A 21195-nucleotide genomic window follows, 5' to 3' on the forward strand; every position below is an offset into this window, starting at 1 on the left:
TGAAAGTGCATGTCATGAAACAGTGTTAGGCCTTTCTATAAATAGAAGCTTTGCAGTAAGTCAAGCCAAAGGAAGACCAGTTAGGTAATACCCTTCTCTGGTTTGGGGATATCAGGTACTGGATGCTTGAACATTCACTATTTCTCCTGTAACAACCATAGAATCATAGAATCATAGAATAGTTAGGGTTGGAAAGGACCTCAAGATCATCTAGTTCCAACCCCCCTGCCATAGGCGGGGACACCTCACACTAAACCATGTCACCCAAGGCTTCATCCAACCTGGCCTTGAACACTGCCAGGGATGGAGCACTCACAACCTCCCTGGGCAACCCATTCCAGTGCCTCACCACCCTAACAGGAAAGAATTTCCTCCTTATATCCAATCTAAACTTCCCTTGTTTAAGTTTGAACCTGTTACCCCTTGTCCTGTCACTACAGTCCCTGATGAAGAGTCCCTCCCCAGCATCCCTATAGGCCCCCTTCAGGTACTGGAAGGCTGCTATGAGGTCTCCACGCAGCCTTCTCTTCTCCAGGCTCAACAGCCCCAACTTCCTCAGCCTATCTTCATATGGGAGGTGCTCCAGTCCCCTGATCATCCTTGTGGCCCTCCTCTGGACTTGTTCCAACAGTTCCATGTCCTTTTTATGTTGAGGACACCAGAACTGCACACAATACTCCAGGTGAGGTCTCACGAGAGCAGAGTAGAGGGGCAGGATCACCTCTTTCGACCTGCTGGTCACGCTCCTTTTGATGCAGCCCAGGATACGGTTGGCTTTCTGGGCTGTTCATCTTAGAAAACTGATTATGCTTGTTCCCTGAGAGGAAAGACTATGCTCGGTCCAGTGCTGTGGTAATGCTGTGTCCAAGGCATTTACAGTGTACGTCTGGGAATAGCTGTAGGCAGGCAGCCCTGTGGCAACAGTGTTTGAAGCCTTGGGCTGTGGTGCTCCAGACAGCCAGAGACTGTTTGCATGCATCAGCACAGCAACAGCTGAACACTTACTGCTGCATTAGCTGTTGCTTTATATTACCTAGACTTTATTTTGGCATATTATTTACTATCAACAGTTTCTGCAAAAAAAAAAAAAAAAAGTATATAATTTTCCATGAGAAGGAGTTCATAGAATGCTTGGGGTTAAATTGAGGTCAGCAGGACTTTCACAGGCATGAGGAATTAGGTGCCAAACTATGGTTAATGGGAGCTGTGTTCTTCTTGCATCAAACACAGAGTATCCTTGACCCGTGCTAAGTATTGCTTTGTTTCTCTTATCTGCAAAGTGATGGGAACCTGAAGGGTTAATTTTTATTTGCCTTCAGGTTCATTAACTGGGGGAAAAATCAGTAAATGTCATCTTGTTGACCTTTGAAATCTGCCTGACTGTTTGGGGCCTTGGTTTTGTGGGGGAACAGAGGACAGAGCAAGCGGTTGCTGTGGTGGCACCAGCAAGGGTTAATCAGCCTTGCCAGCCTCAACAATGGAGACAGGGGCAGCTTTAAACGAAATGAGCTGAATATTTCATTCGGCCACTCAGCTGCCTGCTCCAATTGCCTCCTTTGCTAAAATGAGAGCTTAATCTAAAGTGACAACAACATCAGTTTCTATGTGCTCCAGTCACACAGAACATGACTTCCTTAACATAAACACTATTTACATGGACCGTCTGGATATAGCAGGGAATCGGGAGCGTGCCCAGCTAAGATAGAGGCTACAATGAAGGACAAATAACAGGCAGCTGAGAATTAACATCAGCAAATGAAAGCCTGACCCTCAGAGGGCATGTCCCTGTTACATTTTAAAGCTAGAAAGCCTTGCACTGGTAACCTTACTTCCAGTAAAGACTATATAATTTAAAAGAAAATAGTAACTTTTCAGCTTACATACTTAACCAAATGCATTACGTCTGACCCATTTTCCTACTCCATATGACATGAGATGAAGGACCCCCAGCTGCAATTACCAGTCGTTCCAACAGTTGTAACCGATAAGCTTCCCCTTTCCATGTGCTCTCATCTCAAAGCAGCTCGTGCTTTTTGGCACAAAATGGGGGATGCTGCTGAGCAGAAGCAGGGGTCCCAGCACATTGCCCACCTTATGGCCCCAGCCCATGTGCCACCGGGGTGAGACCTCTGTACCACATGCTTCTGTGTGAAGAAGCTGTTGCTGAACTTCAGAGGTGTGCTGCCTCTGGAAGAGCATACTGTATTCTGGCTTGCCTTTGACAAGACACAGATAAAGGGGTACCTACAGTCTGGCTTCTTCCCCCCGGTTCTGTGGGGACCGGCTCTTTGCAGGACTAAATGCTTGTGGCCTCCTGCACAACTGGGAAACTCTGTCCAGAAGGGTATGTGAAGGGTGGGATTGGCTTCTTCCTCCTTTCCCACTGCTGTAACTGTAAGGGGAAAAGGCCTCCTTGTTGGGAAAACATGTAATTCGCTGTGGGGGAGAAGACAGAGTGAGGGCGAATTTGGGGTAGTGTGGCACTCACACAGGTAAGCTCAGAGAGGTTAATGCAATGTCTTTTCACCCTGGTACGAGTGCTGACCTTACCTCAAGGGGTGATTGTGTATTTCCCATCAGCCCTTGTGATGGATGCTGAGGCTGCCCAGGCAGCAGCATGGGCATAGCCGTGAGCATCTTCTCCCCCAGCCACTCTGGCAGCCCTGTTATTCCCTCCTTTCCTAATTCCCTCCCTCCTTCCCCCGGGCTTGCTGTTTGTGCAGTGTCAGTTGTTCAGCTGAGCAGGCAGGGCACTGCAATGGCAGGTCTAGGTATCAATTCCCCTTTGGGTAGTGTTGGGAAATTCACTTTTCTTGACAGCTGTGTTAAGCTGACAGTTGCTCAAATGGGCGTTACTGACTGGTTATTTTATAGGATGTTTTTGTGCTAGTTTTGCCATCCTCTAATTAGAAGCTTGTCTTAAATAAAAATGGAAGTGTGGGATAACTTGATGGTATGTTGAGCCAAGCAACATGACAATAGGGTACCTAGATGTTAATCAGACCCTGTTGTTAGCCTTGAAAAACTGTGCAGGATTGTGGGTTTCTATGCATTTTTGTTCTCCATCATAAAGACAAATACATGCCCTTTATCCTTTTGCATAAAGGAAAGAGGCTAGTTCTACTGAAGAAGAAAGTTTCTTTCCCATCATTGGGCTAACAGCAGAATTTACAAAAAATTACTGATCCTAAAAGAATTTTTCTAAAACTTGTTGGAACATTTGCTATTCTGAAAATTTGGAACATGCTGGTACTTATAGCATCATTTAATATTTACTGTCTTCTGTTACTGAATATTAAAATTTAGGAGGTTTGTAGAGAAAATGAATATTTGCACCAAGCTAGGAGAGGTGCAGTTACTAAAATCCTGTATCTGAAATCCTGAGCACTTCTTGTTTTCATATTAAGGACTAATTACTGTTGCCAAGTTAAGTGGACTTCTATGACACTTCTTTTAAACATACTATTGGTTAACTTTGAGCTGCTGTAGCTTCACTTGAAAAAAGGAACACAGATCACTTTATGGTGTCAATACAAGTCTTAAAATAGTAGCCAAAATCTGTGCTTTTTGCTTCTGTCTGACTACTGTCTTTACTTTTTCCTCACTTTTGGTTCCAGAAGGCAGTGTAAGCAGTCACAGATTTACAGAATTACAGATGTATTCCTTGCACTGTCAGAAAACAAGGTCTACTATTATTGCAATGCAGTGCACTGGCATTGTTTTAAGAAATGACACCTCTTCAAAGAGAGCAGTCACTAAAATCAGCTCATCATTGAAGTGCAAGGGAAAAAGACAAACAGAAATTGGACTATAGGGATTTTTAAGGATCATCTGAAACACCATCTTGCAAGTCACCTTTGTTGGGTAATGATGCTGCCCATCATCTTGGAGCAATAGGTTTCTGGAAGTGGAGGACATAGATTTATATTCTTACTTTTTCATGAGAGCCCTTACAGCGTCAGCTGAGGGTTGGTAATTATTTTATTAAGCTTATTTCCTAAAAAGTCCATGTAGTGCTGTTTATGCTATATACAGCTTCCATAGTTCCAGTCCTAGAAACAGGCATTGTATCTATCTGTCTTTGTTGCCTAACTGGAGATGGGTACCAGATGAATAACAGGATATGCCTGTCTCCTCACAACTTTTTGAAGATGGTACTAAAAAAAAGCATGAGAAATAAAATAACAAGAAATGCATCTCTGTACAGCTGGATATGCATTTAGCATGATTCCAAGTAACTGGAAGCTCCAGTGAGTTCTTTCTTTGTTAGATTTATCTTGTTGGATCTGCTTCTCCCTTCCAGACCAAGTCCTTTGTCTTGAAAACAAGCCTGCTATTTGGCCACGCCATACAGTTGAGGTTAGAAAAGGCTGGACTGCATCCTGAAGAGGTGTGATCTCAGGTTCTTCAAGGGAATATAAGAATTGTATGTAAGCAAACTTCAGGCTCCCCTGTCCTCATCCTGGGGCCCAAAAAAAGTGTGGTCAGGGAGTATTAAGCCCTTCTTGGCCTGCATTTCTGTAGCGGGGAAGTTGTAACACACTGGCCTTCATGTTGGAGAGTAGCTCTTGGATGCTAATACAAGCAAGCGATTATTAAAAAAAAAAATCTCCTTTTCTGTGGATTACTAATCTGTCTATTAGATGTATGCTTATTACATAGTTATTAAACCTAATAAATGTATTTTTTAACATGCAATAATTATCTAATTAAATATAAAGCATTAGATTAAGTAGGCTTGCTCATATAATGCTGTCTATTACAAGTAGATTTATTGAGGATTAACATCTACATAATAGAACTGTATCTATTTCATGATTGTTAATCCTCAGTGAATGTTTTTAATAATTAATTGGCACTTAACTAAAGGATTATCTTCATTGTGATGGAGTTTATGAAGCAGTAAAATGTTGTTGGTGGATGATTAAGTGCCAAAGGAAATATTCCTATGACATGGCTAAATAATGGGGAGGGAGGGGGGTGTATGATGACATAGCATGATGGGATGGACACACCTGAAAACCAACCAAGCAAAAAGCTACCAAGAAACCGTCAACCCACAAAAAATCCCCAAACTCACTCCTAAAACAAAACAAAAAAAACCCCAAACACAACAATCCCCCTCCCCCCCTCCAGAAAAAAAACAACAAAACCAAACAACCCCAAACCCATCAAATAAACCAGAGCAAATCACATAGAGTTGCAAAATTATTTCTGTTGTTGCCTGATAAGAGTTTGAAACTTTCGTTTGGTTGCTTATATATTATTATGTAGTGGAATAAGTAACTGGCTGCTTAGGCAGCAACTTATTTAATGCTGGAAAATGGTTAAATGGGAGTGCTGTGGTTAAGGATGGTCAAATATTTCAGTGTGGCTGATGAAAATCCTTCACTATTTTAAGTTTCATTTTTGAACTCTTGTTACACATGTGAATTAGTGAACTGGAATATAAATGCAATATACCTTTTGACTAAATGAGTTCCAGGAACATGTCCCTGTGCCAGCTGTTAGAGGATACAGAAGAAAGTTGCATGTTATACTTGAGCACAAAGAAGTGCTGTGAATTTTTCATGGAGTCAATTATGGAAGCAAACAGGAGAAAATACATTTTCTCTTGGTTTAGCTGACCCCAAGAGAAGACACTGTTCCTGACATCCAGTTAAGGTTTCAGCTGTTAAGAAGTAGAAAAGCTGAGTCAGTGGATTAGTCATCAGCTGTTACTCTTTACACCGTAAGATTTCTTTTGTGGATGGAAATATTCTGGCACAACTACGAAGTTTTCTAGTGAATATGCGGTGAATTCCTGTAATTAAGGTGTGTGCATAGATCCACACACAGATACATCCAGTGCAGGTTGCTTCAGAAAGAAGTTGTTCTGTGTTGCATGTTTTAAGTGGAAACTGATGAATTGAAATAAATAGCAAATATTTTTATCTAATAATAAGAGATACTGATAAGTAAATATTCTGTTGACATTAACAGGCTTAACCAGCTTTACTCTTTGAAGATCTTCAAGAAAAATTAGACTTCATGAAATAATGCAAAACCTATTCAGGTGAATTGAATGGGGGAAAAGGGAGAGTAAGTTTATGTCTCTGCATGTCTTTTTCTATTTTCACAGCATAAATTAAATTTTCCTTCTTTTTAGAACCATAGAATCATTTATATTGGAATAGACCTTTAAGATCAAGTCCAACCATGAACCCAGCACTGCCAAGTCCACCACTAAAGCATGTCCTTAAGGGCAACATCTACATGTCATTCATTCATAAATACTTCCAGGGATGTGGACTCAACCACTTCCCTGGGCAGCACATTGTAGCAATGCCTGACTACCCTTTTGGTGAAGAAATTTTTCCTAATATCCAATCTAAATCTCCCCTGGCGCAGTTTGAGGCCATTTCCTCTTGTCCTATCGCTTGTTACTTGAGACAAGAGACTGACCCCCAGCTAATTTCATCTTCCTTTCAGGTAGTTGTAGGGAGTGATAAGGTCCCCCTGAGCCTTCTCTTCTCCAGCCTAAACACCCCCAGTTCCCTCAGCTGTTCCTCATCAGGCTTGTGCTCCAGACCCTTCAACAATTTTTTGCCCTTCTTTGGACCTGCTCCAGCACCTTAATGCCTGCCTTGTAGTGAGGGACCCAGAACTGAGCACAGGATTTGAGGTGCAGCCTCAGCAGTGCTGAGCACAGGGGAATGGTTGCTTCCCTGGCCCTACTGGCCACGCTATTTCTGGTACAGGCCGGGATGCCATTGGCCTTGGCTGCCTGGGCACAAGCTGGCTCATGTTCAGTGGCCATCAGTCGGCACCCCCAGGTCCTTTTCTGCCAAGCAGCTTTCCAGACACTCTTCTCCAAGCCTGTAGCATTGCGTGGGGCTGTTGTGGCCCAAGTGCAGGACCCAGCACGGAACCCTGTTGAACCTCATACAATTGGCCTCAAGCCATCAAACCAGACTGTCCAGATCCTTTTGCAGAGCCTGCATCTCAGGGAGATGAGCATTCCCACCCAACTTGGTGTTCTCTGCAGACTTACTGAGGATGCACTTTGTCCCCTTGTCCAGATCACTGATAAAGATATTAAACAGAACTGGCCCCTGCACTGAGCCCTGGGGAACCACTTGTGACCAGCCAACAACTGTATTTAGCTCCATTCACCACAACTCTTTGTGTCTGGCCATCCAGCCGTTTTTTTTACCTAGGGTAGAGTACACCCATCCAAGCCATGAGCAGCCAGTTACTCTAGGAGAATGCTGTGTGAAACAGTGTCAAAGGCTTTACAAAAGGCTAGGTAAGCAACATCTATGTCCTTTCCCTCATCCACTAAGCTGGTCACCTTGTCATAGAAGATCAAGTTGGTCGAGCAAGACCTGCCTTTCATAAACTCATGCTGACAGGGCCTGGTCACCTCTTTGTCCTGTATGTGCTGTATGATGGCACTCAAGGTGATCTGTTTTGTAACCTTCCCTGGCACTGAGATCAGACTGAAGAGGCCTGAAGGTCCCCAAATCCTCCTTCTGGCCCTTCTCATAGATGGGTGTCACATTTCTAACTTCCAGTTACTGGGGTCCTCCCTGGTTAGCCAGGGCTGCTGATAAATGATGGAAAGTGGCTCAGTGAGCACTTCTGCCAACTCCTTCAGTACCCTTGGGTGGATCCCATCCAGCCCTATATGCCTCTGTGTCTATGAGCATGTAGGAGGTTGCTAACCATTTCCTCTTGGATTATGGGGGCTTAATTGTGCTCCTTATCACTGGCTTTCAGCTCAGGGGCACAGTGCCCTGAGAACAACTGGTCTTACTTAAGACTGAGGTGAAGAAGCCATTAAGTACCTCTGCCTTTTCCTTATCCTTTGTCACTGTTTCCCTCTGCTTCCAGTAAAGGATGGAGATGTTCCTTAACCTTCCTTTTGTTGCTAATATAATTATAGGAACATTTTTTTATAGTCTTTTATGGCAAGTAGCCAGATTAACTTCTAGGTGGTCTTTGGCCCTTCTAACTTTCTCCCTGCATAACCTTACAACATTCTTGTAGTCTTTCTGAGTTGCCTGCCCTCTCTTTCTAAGGTTATAAACTGTTTGGGTTTTTTTAATCTTTTCCTCAGTTCAAGCTCAGGTGAAGTTGTATTTATTTTAATTTGCTGTGGGTATTTGGGTGAGTTTGCTGGAATGCTTTGTAATCTAGAATTCTTACAACAAATAGTTTGTTGTGATTTGTGTTGAGTGTTGTTGAAATTTGATCTTTCTGGATTGGAATATGTATGAATCAGGTGATTTTTTCTGAGGAGTTTTTTGGAAGTGAAGGTAATTTATGTTGGGTCTTTTTGGCAAGGTTGGAAGTGCCAGTGCCATATGGGGCTTGGAACAGTCTGGGGATGGGGAGGAAGCAAGGTCTATTGGATATCCAAAAGTCACTATTTTTGAAAGCCATGGCTTTCTTAAAGAAGTCACTTCCAGAGAGAAATTTTAGGAGTAATGAAGAAAGTGGCATGTAGAGCCACATCTCAGTCTGAGGAGAAGTCCTGGTGTTCTCTTCAAGCTTAAGGTCACTGAACTCAGACTTTAATTGGAGAGACTCCGCAGCAGGGAAGGCCCTGAAGGTGCAAGTTCTACAGATTCCTAGGACTTCAGAGTCTGTCATGCAGGTGACCATCGCCTTAATACACAGCTCTGCAGGCTTTGAAAGATAAATAAATAAGTAAATTAAAAACCACAACAAAAATGTTTTGTCAGGTTAACTACATTTTCCAAAGGGTGGCAATCCTGACTGCCCACAGGATTTGGCAAACTACAAGACAAAGCCAGGCTTTACCCCTAAAGCTTAACAGCAGTTATGTTGCAGCAGCAGCTGCTGCAGAAGGTGAATGTAGTGATGATATTGATGAGATTACTAATTTGTTTAGTAGACGGGGAATGAGGATTCGTCTGTTGGCTGTCATCATCCATCAGCCGTATGTTGCCCCAGGCAGTGGGTATATGCTGTTAGCCTGTTACTAATTTTACTTTGTTTTTTCTCAGCTCAGTTCTTTTCTTTGGTTCATTTCATTCATTTGTTGGGATTGAAAACTAAACAAGAAGGAGGAGAAAAAGCCTGTCGCTACCTCTCTTTGTTTGTCAGAGCAGGTACCCTACAGCTCCTGCCAGCAGCCTCTTTGGTTTGATTTGTCTGAAAGCTGTCGATGAGAGATGCGATGGCCTATAAGGGAAATGCCTTTCAGGGCATAAGAAGTTTTCTCTTGAAACTGGGATCTTAGCCATGTTTGCCCTTCAAAATCAGTAGGTGAAAGCTACTTCATCATTGTGTAGTGTTGCACCAGCCTGTGAATGAATTAGTGATGCCTTGACATTGCCATACCTGCGTGTTAATATATCATGTTGTTGCATGCACCATGACTGTTGTGGGGTTTGTTGTTGACTTTTTGTTTGGTGCTTTTGGTTTTGGATTTTCTTCTTTAAATTTCTGAGCATTTAAGATTATCATACTCAAACTTTTAGTTCTGCAAGGGGTAGGAAGTTTGTGCAAAGGAATTTTGGGGTCAACAGTATTAACTGGGAGCCCATGAAGAGCTTTATCACATACTGATTATAGTTTCCCCTTAGGCCAATTCTAAAGGGGAGGTCTAATTTGTAGCTGCAGATTATTTGACTTGGATTAATCTTTCCAAATTGAGCATCTCTGTCAGAAACAATATTTAATATTGTACCTAAGAGGTCAGTTCCCACTGTTGTCATTAAATCTGTGCAATAATGTTGTCACACTCTTCTCATTCAAAACATGCTTGGTATTGTGGTTATGAATATCTTCAGGGTCTTTTCCAGGTAGAGAAAAGATAGGTGAAAGGGCTGTAAGGCAGTTTGAAATGTATAGGCTTTGTTGCACTGTCTCATTTTTTTTTCATCCTAATACTTCCTCTACTGATTTTTAGTGGCACTGACCACAATTTTAGGTATTTGCTGAGCTTTGCAGTAACTTTGAAAAGTACTAAGGAGTCTTCCACAGGGAAGTGAAGTTGGTACTATTGCTATGGAAGACATCATGTGTGAATTCGAAAGAAATGTATTTTAAAACTTCACAGGGAATAGGTATTAGTAGGTAGTGGAGAAAAAGTTTTGTGGCTATAGTGTTATATTCTCTCCTTCATCTTTTCTCCTATTTCCTCTCCCAGGGAAGAGTAATTTATGTCTGCCCTCCTTCAATCTTCACTCATTCAGTGTGAGCATATTTAGATGATGACTATACTGTTAAATAGGATTGGTCTTGTGCTCTGCATGGTGTACATAACTGCTTCCTACCTAAGTGAATGGTAGTGGTAGTAAACTTTTAGGAATGTACTGATGGTGGCTTTGCTGGACCCTATTGACCTTCTGGGTGTGAGGTTGGTCTGTTCTGCTTCCTTCCCAGTGCTGGGGGGACTTGCCAGCTTGAGCAACAGCTTCGAAGATCCCTTCTCTGGCTTCCTGCCTGTTGCTGCACCCCAGGAGGGATGAGGTCTCCCTCAGACCAGGTCCTGGAAAAGTCTGCAAGTGAGATGTTGGGGGTGGGTGGCTTTCACTAGTGCCTCCTGAGTACAGTGACTCTGGCGGATGATGAGTCTCTCAAGCATCAGTGCGGACTTGTCTCTTCCTTACAACCCCTGCCTTTCTCTGAAAATGTCTGAGGTTATTTACAATACAGACATCACACAGAACAAGTGCTTACTGTGATCATACTAAGCAAGTGCAGAGTAGGATTGGACAAGCTCAGGGGGATTTCAGGGAATAAACAAGTGAATCTTGATGAAATAACCCTTTTTTTTTTTCTTTTTTTTTTAATAATCCACCTGCAAACAAAGGAATTCTACTAATCTTCTCGAAATAGAAGTTTTCTAATCAGTTCTTTTTATCAGGCTGATGGCTTGGTAAGCTGCAAGTTGAGTAGAGGGATGACTTTGGGCAGACTTGAGAATTCCGAGACCCCAACTTTGAAAACTTGTTAATTTAATCAGCTCCTCATATGTAAACAATTTCAGCATGCTTTCTGAGTGACTTTTATAATTTATTTTTAAATACAATTGTTGATGCATATCTAGCATAGTTTTATTTTGCTATTTTTAACCACTTTCTTTTGCTTGCATGAGTATTGCTGGATGCTTTATTCCAGATTATACTGAACTCCAGACAGGGGAAAACTATCTGCAGAAAATGTTTCCAGTGGCAATGAAGTAGCAAATCCTCTCAAGGATCAGTGGGGGCATAAAGTGAGAGCAGAGGATGGCCAGAAGAACTAGGCTACTGCTCATACGTTAGCATTGGTGGCCACTGAAACTTTCCTCCCTGTTGAAGCTGTTCATAGCAAGCATGAGATAAGCAACATGGTCCTCCTCGAGCAAAGCATTTCCTTGCATATCCCTTGGCCCTGTATTTGGGAAAGTTGGGTGCAGTTCTTAAGCTCAGTGTTACCATTGCAATGCCTTGATAAATATTTATTTTTAAATTGATGTCAGAAGGAAGTCTAACATTGCATGTTAGATGTGTCTATGTTTGTAACATTGAAATTCGAGATGGAGAAAGCACTTTTGTGGAATCATAGAATCATTTTGGGTTAGAAAAGAGCTTTAAGATTGAGTCCAACCATAAAACTTTTCAACATGCCACAAGAATAAACAGCATTCTTGGGCTCTGTGAGGGAAATTGCTGGCTATTGGGTTTGGCCTTAAGTTTTTATAGTTGTGAAAGTGTCCAGGTGCCTTGTGATTTTCTTGTCTAAAGCTGAAAAAGCTCCCATTTGAAGCTGAAAGTGTGGCGATGATTATGATGAGATCCTTTGTGGTATCTCATAAATTCCTGAGGTGAAAAGAGGTTTTGCTGTGTAGGAACTCATCATGATTGTTTTTAAATAGGCAGGAGTAAAGTTAGTGTGTTTCCCATCTTTCTTTTCAACTGACTTCTTTGGGGAAGAAAAACTTTCACGAAGTGATGAGAAATGTGAGAACCCTTTCTGTAAAATCCCACCTTTAAAAGACAGCAATATTTTGAGTACTTCCAGCTAGTTACAAGTCTTTTATCAAAGTGTTGTTTTTGCAAATTGTTTCTGTGCTCTGCTCGTGTGCCTGTGTACTTAAACAGCAAATTATAACGGCGAGGGAAGAAAGGCATCCTTCAGTAGGTAGCCGCACAGCGCCGGCTGTTTGTACATGCTGGGGACTGCGGGGTCACATCCTGGGCCACTTGGGGAGGTGAGGAGAAAGGAAGGCAAGGGGGAGAACCAGTAGAAGGAGGAAAAGTGAAAACAAAGAGAAGCAATGGGTGCAGGAGGGTTTGCTTCTGTTAGCGATGCCTCCAACAGCCCTGGTTGTACTCAGAGGATCCTGAGTAGGGGCAGTATCTCTTTAAAAGCAGTAGGGGGTTGGAGCTGGGGGAGTGCTCACAGCAGTAAGTATAACACAGCTGTGCTCTGTTTATGCTTAGGCTACAATAAAAAAGCTATAAAATGTGAGATGTCATAGCTCCACTTTGCTTTATTTATACTATTTCCTCTGAGCTCTGTCACACTGCACATTCATCTGCTAAGTTGCAGCAAGAATGGAGATTAAAATATCACAGCTCAAAATAGGAATCAAGCGGAAGGAGATTCATCATAGCCCTATTAAAAAATATGTAAATATGGGAATGAAGTCATTTTAAAGCTGTATGGCTCTCCTCCTCAGTGGGCTGGGAAAAGCTGTGAGTGATGTGCTGTGCAAGTGACAGATTTATGGGACTTGTTCGTCTTTCTATTTTTCACTCCATCCCACCAAAATACTTTTAAGATTAAAAATATCAATTTGAATTGCAAATTTTCTCTATGCTATATATATATATATTTAAAAGGTTTTCTTCTTAACCATTGCTTAAACTAATAATGGAAAGAAATATTATTCCTGATTAAAAAGGGTCAAAAGCATGATCTGATGTTGAACTTGCAGTAGACAAGATTTGCCCTTCTAGAACGTTTTTTCATCCAGAGTCCTCAGAGCACTCACTAAGTGTTATGTCAAGGCTCTCATGCCCTCAGAGACAGAGGCCAGCCTTACTTTCCATACACAAAAGTACACTGAATACTTGGAGATGCAGTTCTCAGAAATGCCCTGTGGCACCCAAACCACAGTATTTTTAATGGAGGTTTGTTCTTTTTCTTCCCTGCAACTATTTTGAAAATGGAGCTGGGGTAAGAACTCTTTAGTCCTAAATTCTGATTGCTTTCCATAAGTGCTGTGCAAAGAGATCTCCCTCGGCTAGCAGGAGCAATGCTCGTTTGAACTTTGCAGCAAGTCTGTGGTCTTTGATGTGGTCAAATTTGGGTACAAGTTTTCCCCTGGAAGAACAAAGCACAGATGTTACAAGATGTTTGAGAAATGAGGGATTTTAATTAATACCCTGAAGATACAAGAAAGCCACCAACATATTTTACCAATGTTCAGTTCTGAAACCTGTTTTTGAATAAAGGAGGTGAAATGTGCTGCTACTAAATGGAGCTGTGTTTTGTAGGTCAGTGTGGGTAGAGTGCAAAGAGAGGAAAGCCAAAGGGAAGCCAAAGGAGAGTGCTGCTGTGCTTTCTGGGTATTGCAGTGTGAGCTGAAGGGCTGTAGGAAAAGCTGGAAACTTGTTGATGCGAAGTGACCAAGATAAAGCGGTGATTGTGTCTGTATGACCTTGATAGCTATTCAGTTGGCCTGCCCTTGAGGAAGAATTTTATATGTCTGCCCATCCAAGTAGGATCACTGTTCAGCTTTTCATCAGCAACTAAACAGTAAGGAGAAATTTCATCAAAAGGAGGGATCAAAACTTATCATTGAAGGTGGCTGAGAAATACTAGCTTTCCTATTCTGTCTTAAATGATGGTATAAAACTACCAGAAGCTAACAAAATTTAATTGACTGACATCCTTAGAAGCTGGTGCTTTGTGGATGAACAAAGATTCAACCGAGCAAGACCAGGTCACCCATCTGTCCAGTGGCCATTTCAAACACAACACAGAACCAAAGGAGTCAGGCTGCAGTTTAGTCTCCAGTTATCTTATTCCTGGCACTACCAACATGCCTTATAGCTTGTGCAAGATGAAGTGCTAGTGCAAGTGGAACATTGCTCACTAAGAATGGGACTAAACCAACCTACTTCTTACAGCACTTGGTTTATTTCCTGGAGTGGTGGCTTTCCTGATTATGAATTTCACCCAGTTTTCTACTTGGGTGTGTTGGCAGAAATAGGAGTGACCTTGGCTTTGGGTGTCTGGTTTCTTTGTTTCATTTTTCAATTTTTTTTCCTTTGATGCTATGAAATTCAGGGAAAGTCAGTGATTTTTACTTCTCCAGTATGTGGTTTTGGGGTAGTCCTGAGATGTTACTGATTTATTCCTTAAGCTGTTATTGCCAACAGAAAAGACAGATGTTTCCTTCATAAGCTACTTCTGTGCCATGCATGTTTGAGCATTGCTGCTTCTGGCTGAGGGCAGCTATCCCTGTACTTTTGAGTTGTTTAACCTGGGAAGAGCTGTGGATACAGGATGCTAATGCCCTTCAATCAGAAGAGTGGTTGCTTGTCTCTTTAAGAAGGTGCTGTACTCAATCACAGTTTATGGTATGAGTATCCAGGAAATGCTTTGCATTTATGAACACGAAGCCTTCTCTATACTGGGTGCATTGGTACCCTGCTGAGTTCATCAGTGTGGTATTTATCCCAGTGTCCTTGCTTAGTATGGAATGAAGGTAACGTGGACTTGTACAGACTGGGATTTTGTTTGTGTACTGTTTTTGGCATGTCAGTATACACCTACTGACTTGATAACGTTAACAAGTATACCTGTATTTTCTTAATGCAACCTTATTCCTGTAAACAAAAAGCTCTAAAAATGTAATTGAGCTTGACATATTCAAAAAGAAGCACCTGCAGGTGGTAGGCTACTTGCAAATGGTGATGCTCCTCCTCGGTCACTTGTCCTTTTTGGGTATTTTTTACCCTTTCTGTTTGGTTTTGCTTCAATCAAATGATGAACTATTTGGCAGAGGAACTAAGAATGACATATTTCAAGGTGCAATATGATTTATAAGCCCGAATCCTGTTTCAAAAATGACTTGGGAATAATTTGGCTTGTTGGAAAAGAAAACAGTTTTGAACAAAAAAGTGCTTTGTAATATCTTATTTTATTGGTGAAATATATTGTCTAAGCTGCAAAATTTCAGGATGTATATAATTTCATTTAGCTGACGTTTTACTTGATCTGTGTTTCTTGAAGAAAGGTATTGATCACATCGTGACAAAAGGCAATAATTTCAATATTGTGATATTTACCCAGCCGTGGGTCTTCTGATGGGGACCTAGTAAGACCTGTTGAATTTCAGGGTCCAAACAGGTTTGAAATAACATCTGTCCTTTCATTAAAATGGTGGTAGAGAGAAAGCTCATGAACTGAAATGGCATTTCGGAGGGATTCTCATCACTCTGAAAACCAGGCACAACTCATGCAAGTCAATCAGATTCTTGGTTCCTTCCGAAATCTTACACCTGGCACTTCTAGAGTATGTATCTGACTATACAAGTAACCTGAAGTATTGTATTTGTTCTGTATGCAGTGCTGTGAAGTTAAATGCTTGAGAACTGTAACTTTTTTTCTTGTAATCAATTAATTTCTTCTATATGCACAATGAATTTTCAAGAATAAAATACTGGTGTAACATTAACATGGCTAATAATAATTTTTATTACAAAATTCTAAGAATAAAAGTCTTAACAGGTTGATTATAAATAGTCATTATAAATATCAGTGAGTTGACAGATTTAAGTCATGTACTTCTGTGTACATATATAACTTCATAGGGCTGTCTTATTGATTGATTGGATTTACATATGAAATCATCAAAGTATTATGCAAAGTTTAAGAAGTGAAGCTATGATACATTTGGTTAAAATTGGAAATTAACTTTGGAATTAGTTCCTAAATTTGAATATCTTAGCCCAGGCAAGAATGTGATTTAATTATTTGGGAGTCTTTTAAGAAAGTCTTAGAACTGCAAATTCAGTTGATTATGAGAACCTGATTTGAACTAAGCTATATTGACAGTTCTTATGATCTAACCAAGTTCTGGGTTGCCCACAGTAATCTATCCAGTTTATATGACCCGCAGCTGTTTTCTTCTTTGTTTGAATCAAGGCAGGGAAATATTACGTAAGAAGTCAGCATTGCTGCATCTCTTCCATGCTGGCAATGCCAGTTTGCAGCCAGATGCAGTACAGCTGAGCTATGCTGAATACAGGTAATCCAGTGAATCCACAAAAGGATTAATATTTACAAAACATAAGGCTCTCCCAGGCATACTATATCAGTTTGGTAAATATGGAAGACTATTAAAGCTTGACAATACAACAGGGTAACTAATTTGCTATCAGTTACATTTTAATGAGAGTGTTTCCTAATGCCAATTGGTTGACACTGATGCTTCACAGCCTTTATAGCATTTATTCAGTATATTTAGTAACAGTCTTAATACTTGCTAGACTGAATATCAAAATTGCTGCTAATGCTGCCCTGATTAATTCTTTTAAAAAGCAAACAAGAATAATTATTTTTAAAGATATTTTTACAGTTAGCTTTTTAATTGTTTTCCAAAGCAGCATATTCACACAGTACAATTGAACTTGTGGATGTTTTTAAATGGACATATTATAATATTTTTACCCATTTCAGTAGTTTTTCTCTCTTTAAAGGAATACACCTTTAAAATTATCTAAACTACCATTGGTTAATAATTCTCAAAATGGCTGCACTGTTAAAGCACAAGTTAGAACCACAAAAATAAAATTATACAACTTTCACTTTTTATAGACAACTTTTCACTTTTTTGAGACAATTGCTAAATCTGATTTCCCTTATAAATACAGTTGCATCAAAAGATGTAGAAAAATATAATAGGTTTTATGAACATTTTGGAATGGGTACATTAGCAATTAAAAAGGTCAAAATTTGCTTTTGACTTTTCCAAAGTAAGTGACAGTTAATTGTTCCTGTAATGCTGCCATGCTTTGACAGCACCAGAAAAATCTCATTCCCTGATCTGTTCTGTTTTGAATGCTCTAAGATTGTTATTACTGTTCTGTTACCATGCTTGAATTTTTCTCTGAACCAGTTGTATAAAGCATAAGGCTGTTCTGACTGTGGACATGTCTGTTGCTCAGAAGAGCTAGGATACCTATGTTTTATGGTTAGTGTTTTAGTTAAGTGTAAAGTTGAAGCCATCTGGTTTTGTTTGATTCACAAGCACTTGTCACTTCTTAGAGAGGAAGAAGGAAGTATGTCTTTTGTCACCTCATTCTCTGCCTCTAGAAATTACAGGTGCTTTTGTTTGGTACATTGTATATTTGGATGGTGATGAGGTGGAGACCATGCTCTGTCTTCGGTTACTATGCATCTCTTGCATCGCAAGTTGCAGGTCAGCAGGTCTTGCTACCTTCTTGAAGTCTTCTGTGCTATCAAAGGTGGCCTCCTGTACTTAGCCATTAGCTCAGTCTTTCACAGAATGACAGTTTTTTGCAACCTCTTCTCTTTGGTCTACCTTTGGTTGTATTAATTAGCAGCTTACATCTCTTTTCCTGTTTGTTTAGTTGCACTGGAATCTCTTCCCTCATCTGTGCTGCCAACCTTTGTAGAAATGAGAAGCACATACGTGCAAATTCTGTTTCCTTCCAACCCTCTTTTGAGCAGTTTAGATGTGAATGGGTCAGATGAGGGGCTGTAAGTCCTTCTCAAGCCACTAGACATGATCCAGCTCTGTATATTTCTGCATCTTGTGTTCTAATACCATAATTGCTTCCATATTGTATATTTTAATGTGGGTCTCTGCTGGCTACCCACAAAAATTAATTGAATAATAAGAGCAAGCAAAGAAGCTGAACTGGAAGCTTCAGGCTTGTGGAGTTGGCATCTGAGTCAATAAATGGGTCAATTTTCTTTTTTTGATGTGTTTGCTGTTCTCATAAGCAGGAAAGAACATGCCTCTCTTGTTAGCTTTTGAGGTAGGCTTGCTAGCCATAATTGAGGAACTGCAGGCAGTGGTGGAGCAACTGATCATAAAAGTGGATAGAATAAATTCTTCTGGTGCCTGAAGCTGCCTGGCTGCTGTCCCACCACTGCCCAGGAGCACCCTCGTTTAAATTATGAGATCCTGTAGCAGCCACACATCAGTTTGGGGACCACACAGATGTGGGTTCCTTGAATACAGCAAGTGATGTTTCTGGCCAAACCAGAGGGTTACAATGTGTGTCCAAACAGTTAGCAGTTAGTGAGGATGATTTGTGGGGAGGAGAATCTCTTGAAAATACAGTTCTGCAAAATTCAGTAGAGAAAATGGAGTAAATGACATTACACACTACTCTACCTGCAGCCCCTGCAGAGACAGTGAGTTTACACTTAAATTTACAGCTTCCAAGGATAATGAGGAGCAGTAACTACATGACTGTGCCCTGGAGAAAGAAAGAAAAAAACAAAGATAATGTACTACTTACTAGCTAGCCTAACGATGGCTATGAGACAGTATGCTATTAGTCTTACCTTATGCAACAGTTCATTGAGAGAGAGGCTCTCTACCTCTCCTCCTCTTACTCTCAATAGAGTCACACTTACATTTTCTCATTAACTAAAACAGGATAGATAAGAAGATAGATCATTCCTTTGGATATGGTGGTGTGGGATTATTTTTCGTTGTCCAGCAAACATCACAGTTATGTTTCAGGGAATAAGTAGAGTGAGAGTAAATCTCAATTGAATTTGTTTAGCTGGAGCAGTTTTCACTAGCAACATGGGAACACAATGTCAGACTGTAAAAATAAGCAAATAAATACAAATAAAGCTGCTATTCTAGGGTGGTTTTTTTGTTGTGTGGTTTTTTTTTTTTTTTAAAGTGACTGTTTAAACTTTAAATATTTTATTGACTTTTTTCCTACTGCAATTTTTCTGGTATAAAAAGATGAGTAGGAAAATATTACGTAAATAACTGGGTCAACTTTCTAGTGTTGCAGAAGATTATTCACAGAATGTTATTATGCTAGACTACCATGTTACTGTATTTCTTAGATTACACTTGTTACTTGGATTTAATATCTTGATTCAAAGAATGCTTAATGCACTTAATTGTAATATTATTAGGAGTTGTAACAATGATAAAATATGTATTTGAATTGCAGTAATTACTTTAAATCATTGTCTCTTATTAATAAAAGTCCAAAGACTTTTAACATCAATGGGAATCTTTTTACCAACTTCAAAGGTTTGGACCCTGCCCTATGAGAATATTGAGATATATTCTTAATGCTATTGGTTATGCTACTGTTCACTCTGATAATCATCATAATTTATAGATTCATCACACTTGCCTATAATTAAACTTTATTTTCAGAAGTATGATGGTAATTGGATTTCTCAGTTAAGACAACTGCTGACATCAGTGCAAGAATAAGAGCACAGAGTGAGGATCCTTGAAGTCAGATAACACAAGTTAGGGGCTAAATTTCAGAAGGTCCGAAATGTGAGAGGAGCAGTGGTATCCAGAAGTCCATGGAAAGTGTGGGAGGGAGTGGATTGTCTTAAAGAGGAGCTGTGAGACCTACTGAGCAGGGAGCAGTCTGCAGTGAATGAACTCTGAAAATGTGGGGCGTTACTGCCCCTCAGTTGGATGCTGTGCTCTTTTATGGGGCAAAAGCCATGACTGACTGTGACAAAAAAAAAGGAGCACTTGGGTTTCATGGAAAGAGTGATATTTCAAGGATGGGGTACTACATAGTATTTTTCTTCCCCAAATTACAGGTTAAGCACCCAAAGGACAACTGAGCATATTGTGAAAATACATGGGTGCTGGGGATCTCTGCCTCTTGCAGAAGCCAGATGCAATCCATCAGCTGCTTAGTGGTGCTTTGCTTTTAGTGTGAAGTGGCTCACATGGAGTCGTGGCTTTGTGGGTCCCAGTGGAAGGGAGCATGGTGTCCCTTCTCAGAGGCCCTGTCGCCTGGCTCTGAGCTGGGCTTCTGGACAGCTCTTCAAAGGGGTTCAAATAGATTCGTTAAAGAATGCTGATATTTTGCCTGGAGTGAAGGTTTTGCAAATGTTTTTCAGTCATTTGAGAAAGTAGCTTAGGATTTGGAGGTTGTGTTGTGCTTGTTCTGGTCCTGTTTCTTTTTTGTGAACCACCCAGATTGCTTGCCTGAGTAGACTGAGGGCAGAATTATGTCCTCAATACTGATCGCTTCTGCTTTTGTGAGGAAACAGGTGGCACCAAATCTTCCCTACAGTAGCCATCAACTTTAGGTGCAGTAAATTACATTTGCTCAAAACTGCAGCAAGCATCTTTCTCAGCAGGGAGTGAAAAAGCGTGGAAGAACTCAAAATATGTGATTTGGGATTCTACCGTCTTGAGTTTACTGGGATGAGTTAGCTACAGAGAACAGTGTGAAACCAGAAGTGGGTAAACTTGTTTGATTAAATGAGCATCTTTAATCTTTATGATATGGTCAAAATATAGATAAAGTTAAGAACAACTCAGAATCTTTCATTTAAACATATACTGCTCCGTTTGGTGCTGTTCAGAAACAGGAAAAAGGGTACCAATGTTACAACTGATAAATACATTAACTAATATAACCCAGAGGACAGTGTATGTTGGAAGTCTCACCCTCTGCACTGATCAGGGAAGGCACGGACTGTTACACCCTCCAAGCAAGGGAGTCTCTGCTCTTTGCTCTAAGCTGTAGCTGTGCTCATGCTTTCAGTTTGACATCCGTGGTCCAGTCCCCAGTGTGTTGGCCAAAAGAGAAGCTGTCATACTGATGTGATGCAAGAACAGCCTCTCTTGCAATGCCTCTGGCCTGGAAACGGAGAGAATATTTAAAATCTCATGAGAGAGAGCTTGTCCTGATAAGCTCTCCTCTGTTATGAAGATGTAATGGTTGAGCGAGCTATGGGAATGGAAAGGCAGTTTTCTGCAGGAAGTCTTGGAACAGAAAATGTCCATGCCTAGCAGTGAATGGTTTGGGTTTCTAATCAAAGTGGTGCTCACATGAGACCTGAATTGCTCAGAAGAACAGAACCAGACCCTTAAATTGTTCTAAGTTTGTGTACCGAGAAAATATCAGGAAAGAGATATAGCAGAGACAAATAGCTTTCTGACCATAGCCATTAGTAATTTGGAGGTATGCTGCC

The 21195-nt window shown here is 40.7% G+C and overlaps 1 protein-coding gene across 12 annotated transcripts in view; it reads left to right on the forward strand.

Annotated features, from left to right (window-relative positions):
- Positions 1-21195, forward strand: part of SOX5 (SRY-box transcription factor 5) — a 651142-nt gene that overhangs the window by 98771 nt on the left and 531176 nt on the right. Inside the window, exon 1 of one of the 12 annotated variants that reach the window (XM_065683918.1) lies at positions 6035-6055. The exons of the other annotated variants lie outside the window; for them this stretch is intronic. The gene's annotated coding sequence lies outside the window, so the exon portion shown is untranslated. Of the gene's footprint in view, positions 1-6034; positions 6056-21195 lie in introns of those variants that run through there. 12 annotated transcript variants of the gene reach the window in all.

The sequence above is a fragment of the Lathamus discolor genome, chromosome 1 (assembly GCF_037157495.1).
Source record: "Lathamus discolor isolate bLatDis1 chromosome 1, bLatDis1.hap1, whole genome shotgun sequence".
NCBI classification, from domain to species: Eukaryota; Metazoa; Chordata; class Aves; order Psittaciformes; family Psittacidae; genus Lathamus; species Lathamus discolor.